Consider the following 6,000-nt stretch of genomic DNA (forward strand, 5'->3'; position numbering starts at 1 on the left):
TCACACTCACATCGCAGCCACCGCTGGGTGAGCCCTGCACACCCAGCCAGCTCACCTGCGCCTGCGGGCCTGGGAGAAATAAGCTTTTGGAAAAGCTCTTTGACAACATTTCCATGAGAAGATGCTGAATTAGCAAGCACAAGCAACACAATTGACCCGTGTCCTCTGGAGGTTTAGCACTGGTGTTGACAGGCAGACACATGATGTACTTCATGGTTAAAGGCAAATCTGCCTTTGGAAGAATGAGGTTAATGGTACCCAGTAAATATTCTTTCATTATCTAGCTTTACAGTTAAAGCCTTTCAAGGAATTTCAGTGAAAATTTCCCCTATAAAATGAAAAATTTACTTGATAAGACAAAAACATTTCTTCTTTTTTTCTAAACCCCTCCAGCCCGCCCACTACTTTACGTATATACAGCCTTACTAAGATAAATTTCCCCTCATCACAAGCCATTTTCCTAAATACACTCGAATTTTCTGAATGCTTTTACTGAAATAAAACCAGAAGAACAGTAGCACAAAGGACAAATAAAGTGTATTTGTATTTAAATTGTCCCTGAAAGTACATGCTATTTCTGTATATGTTTTGAGATGGTATTTTTAAATTTCTTTTAAAAAGAGCAAACTATATTTGAATTTTTCTTATTGATCCCCAAAATAATCAAATAATTTTCTCAGCAGGGCTTGTTTCACACAGTACAGATTTTGCATAAGCTAATATGGAACATGTCCTGAGCCATGGGTGTCCCAAGGGGTGGCTCAGAGGATCAGCACAGGTCCTATGCCCTCCACAACAGCGTTCTGGGGCTTGGACTTTGCCTGGGCTTCCTCACAGGTGTATTTATAGTACTGAAATCTTAAAATTTAATTTTTCTGGCTTTGCTGACAACTGCTTAGCACAGCATTACTTGGACATAATGGACAATATTTCCATTTTATGTGTATGCATAAATTGATGTCTCTATTAAAAATGGCTCTTTGCGGCTGAGCTGCCTGGATGAGAGCTGTGAGAGAGGCAGGCAGGGCCTAGAGAAGTTTAGCCCCTGCCATTGTTTTGCTGCCTCAGAGGGAGCACAATTTCTTCTTGAAAGCTACAGTTTCACTGGCACAGCTAAGGGTGAACAGTTGCAAGCTGAAAGCAGCTACTCTCTGGCCGTGCCAATACATCCTTAAGGAGTTCTTAATCCACAAATTACTGACATTATTGTCTATAATTGCTTGTCTGTTGTGACAACACTTACTCAGAGAATGTCAGAAATGTAAACAGCAGCCAATAGCTTTTTTGCAATGAAGTCCTGCCAGTGCAGCACTGGGCTTTCTCTTGCACCTTCATACCATACCAGCAAGGTCTCTTTTGACTCTATATGAGTAAGGATTGCACACTCAAATCCTATATTAAACAGAACATTTTTCAAGGAAAATATCTGGCTTGTTATTTCTATTAATACTTGTAACCAAAAAGTCAGGTTTTTCTGTAATAAAAGTTTCTCTTGCTTCAGAATGTAATTTGTTAGTTGTAATTCAAAGCAGTAGCTGATTGGGAAAAAATCATGTCAAGTCATCTCCTCACTTATATTAGACCAACTTCTTTTTTTCCCAAATTATTTTTAAGCCATTCAAATAAAACATTGTATAGACATTAATTAGATAAGGGATAAATTGTGCTTTACGTTATGTTATGAATTCCTAAAGGAAAATTTATCACCATAGCCCCATTAGCAGTACTGCCAAGCATCAAGTGAAAAATACACAGACATGCACACACATTTTAAGAATAATAATTCTCACACTTGTCATCTGGGTGCTAGCCCTGAACATGTGAATGTGTAAATAAACACACACTCAGAGAAATACAGTTTAGCCCAACAAATACCACTATGTCACTGGGTTTTTTCTTAAAGAACAAAAATCTTTGAAGAGCACTTAATTCAATTTTTGCCTGCAGAGGATTCTTTCAGATACAGTATTGTGTGGAAAAATACATTCCTACATAACTCAAAGATATAAATGAGGTGCTTCCACCAGTTCCCATGGGGAGTTGTTCCCATGTCTGAGTGCACTGTAAGGAGCATTTTCCTGCTACAGTCAGGCTAGGCTTCCCCGTGCTTTTGAGCAGATCATGTGTCTGCTAGTTCTGTACATCAGGAGAGCCTCCAGTTCTCAGGAAGGATTACACAATTTATCTACATCCCTTCATACAGTGTGGGGAAATAGGGATAAGCCTCTGGAAACCACAGAAATATTTACAGGCTGCAGAGCTGGGCCCTTGGTAGCATGGTCAAACCTATGCTTTGTCCTCTGCTGCCTTCCCAGGAACTACAAGCATCCAGTGCTGGAGAAGGATTGGAGCAAACGGGATCAAAAGGTGCTGATGAGATCTGGACTGGTGAGATTTGGAATCTGTTTCCTCTGTTCGCCAGCTCAGCAGAGGGCTAAGCCCACCCTCTCAGGATGGCCATCTGCAGGAGGACCATCCATCAAAGCCCTATTGGCAGACCTTGCCACGGAGGAGATACTGTGACCCTGCAAGTGGGTAATACATAGTCCAAACAGAAACAAAATAGAATTTAAAAACAAATTTAAAAACCACCAACAAACCAAACCAACTAACCAAAAAAAACTCTAGCAAATCTCTCTCTATGCCTTGTGTCTTCCTTTGACAGGACTTATTTCATAGGTGAGCATTTAGAGAAGTAGTGCAATATGACAAAAACCTTCTGTTGGTCTTTCATGTGGCAGTAGAACCGGTTCTTGACAAGGGGAGAAACTCCATGCTGCTGCCTGATGTGGTTTGATGCTGGGATTTGCAGCTCCAAGTCAGCAGTGTTTCATGACCACAATTGGATTTCCATATTATTGGCAGACAGGAGAGAGGAGGAGCTAACAAATGGTTCACCTTTGCAAGCATTGTAACAAAAAAATATTCCTACATAGTAACAAAACTATGATAAATACCGTGCAGTTATTTGCTTTGGCAGGGTCTGTGTTTGAGAGCTGGAGAATGCATGAAGAAACACACAACCCACTGTCATGCACATCTTTAAAGTTTCCACAGCTCCATTTTCGTAAACGCGCTTTGTTAAATTAAGCAATTTCTTTCTAAGCCAAGAATGTTGTTAAAAAAAAAAAAAAGTCTACTGAGGTCTCTGTTGTGCTATAACTGAGAAAGACAACCTGGCCAGACATGTAGTACCTATTCCATGACAAGAGAAGGGGCCCACTGGTGCCTTTTGCCATATTCTCTTCAGATGGCCCACTACAGGGGTGGGCAGCTGTCTCCTGGTGTTTCCATTACACATCCTGCATCTGCAGATGAAAGCAAAAGGCAGCAAGTCAGTCTTTGCAGAGCTCCTCCAAGGTGTTGGTAGTTGGGAAGGCTCTGGCACCTTTCTTCAAGTTGCTTTGGCAACTTCCCAGCTTCTCCATGTGTAGCTCGTCTCCCTGGTCCTTCCAGGTAGGAGAATGACCAGCATCTCTTTCTTCTACAGAGCATCTGTAGTCTTCTCTCTACCAGTGAAAATGCCTCTTTTTTTCTCTCTTTTTTGTTTGCCTCCTAGGCCATTGTCTCTCTCACAGTGCTGACACCAAGCACGCCCATAACATCTGCCACTTCAGACCTTTGGGGATTTTCTAACATACTTAAAAATGGAAACCTCACTTGTTTTGTATCATTGTGTCTTGCTGGAACCAAATTGAGTGACCGGAATACTATATTGCCAAGGCAGAACAGACTGTCTCCTTGCATCCTATGAAATAAATATAAGATGATAATCAAAATTGTGTCCTGAAACAATAAGAATAATATGCATTCCATAGTTTTCCTATTTTTTTTAATTTTTAAAATCACATATTTAAAGGGAAATATTTCAAGTTAAAGATAATTACTTGTAGAGTATTGTTCAGGTATTTTTCTCTGTGAAGAAAAGGAATTAGATATTTGACTTGGAACCATTACCATTGTTGTCAGACAGATGTTCTCTTTCAAATGTGTAGAGTAGAAAGGATGGAAAGTAACCTGGCAGTTTTACCTTAATAAATTAAAGTGTTAGGACAGTGTCTACAGCTTCTACAGCTTTGCCAGTCATTTTGTTTAAACATGAATGATATGCATGATGTTTCTATAAGTTAAGAAACAAATGCATTCAAGTTAATGCAAAACTACATCTCTTCAGGCCCTTTTCAAACCAAATGTTGTCTGGTTTATTAAGCCACTTGTTCTTCTGGGACCTCTTGCAGGAGTAGGAAGGAGGAAAAAGCCACTTCCGTCGGGGCGTTTACAAGAGCTATAGCATAGCAAGAGGAAGTTTCTAAAGGAAGAGCCGGATATCTGTGCTGAAGTGGATTACAGCTGCACCACCGAATCACATGGAGAGAGCTGAGGCCAAGTATGCATAAATGTGTGAAAACAAGCAGCATGCAGAAGAGGGAAAAGCGGCTTTAAATCTTCCAAGATGTAAATGCACTTCATATCACTGAGTTATGTTAGCGGATAGCTGTAATTTTTGATGTTTGTGTCTTTACCAAGAGAGCAGGCAAAGGAAATAAATCCACAGATTCAGGAAATTAGGGCTGTGGTTCATTTTAAAGCCCATTCTGCACATTTTCTCATTCAATGCTGTCTTTCTTTAAATTTAGTGACTGTGTTCATTCCCTTCCTGAGCACTGCCCATACAAGACTGTGGCACTGTGGCCACGTCCATTTATACATCTGTCTCCTGCACTGTAGGATTCTGTTCTCTGCTTTTACTGTTGAAGTACATTAAGATGGTGATTTCATTTACAAATATTGTTACTGCTCATATATTTTAAATGTGTTCCAACAGGCTGATAAAGGAACTACATATGAAAAATAAAAGAGATATTCATCTGCACTTAAAAATCTTTCTTTATCTTATCTTTCACATTCAAAAGCACTCAGCTGATATTTTGTCCTGCCTCTGCTCTCTTTGGGATCCCTGATAAAACTGTGTGTGTTTAGGGCAATTCAGCTTTCTAATGTGCATTGAGGGAGGGACTAGGCATTACACTGTCCACACTCACAGCAAACTGCAGGAATACAAAACAAGGGAACTCAGCATATCCAGGTCTGACCAACTTACTGTTCATTTCCTTCCAAATCAGTTTAGAAAATTCACTGAATTAATTTGGTTTTTTGCAATGAATCAGTGGAATAAAATTTCATCAGTACCAGAATGAATAGTCATATTTTCTATGAATTAAGATTGGATATTTTTGCTTCCAGTAAGTCTTTCATCACTGGAACATTCGTAATATGTCTCTTCTGTATATTGCATATTGTCTGATAATGAGCAACGTCATGGTGCAGTCTTTGCATCTCAGTTCTCCAACTACGTATTTCATGAAATATAATGTATGCTTAGCACTGAGTCCTCTTCCCTCTCTAGATTTGGGCTGAAATAGGTCAGTGAGATCAGAATTTATGATGGGGGAGGAGAAGAAAGTAATCCATATAATATCTGTTCTCATAGCAAATATGATTAACAAACACAGAAAGTTGACACAAAGGCTGTGCATAAGCAAGCCCAGAGGACATGTCCCTTGCTTGCCATCTGAATTAGAACAGCTCAGGGTGCGTGACTAGTTACTTTTAAAAATGTACTGTCACATATTTACCCAATGTGCTAATTCATTTCTGGGCTTGACTCAGCTCTAAAACTAATGCATTTCCTTTCCCTGGGTAGTACAAGGAGCTCCAGAGCGATAGCAGTATTGACTTTAAGGCGTTGACCAACTTATCCTATAGCTGTGAGAAGTGGTAGAACAAAAAGCATCAGGAGAAAATTATAAACAGAAACCACTCAGAGTTCCCAAGCAAAACCACAGCTAAGGTGGTCTAGACAGTCTTGAGAAATTCACGTTATTTGCTATAAATCTCATTCACTCAGTGCTGAGGCATCCATTCAAACAATTGAGCTCAGAAGGGCATTGGTATCCAATTGATCCACAGCAGCAGTACCATGGGGGGAGGGAGGGAGGT

This window comes from Lichenostomus cassidix, chromosome 7 (genome assembly GCF_008360975.1).
Source record: "Lichenostomus cassidix isolate B80296 chromosome 7, HeHo_3.0, whole genome shotgun sequence".
In the NCBI taxonomy this organism is placed as follows: Eukaryota; Metazoa; Chordata; class Aves; order Passeriformes; family Meliphagidae; genus Lichenostomus; species Lichenostomus cassidix.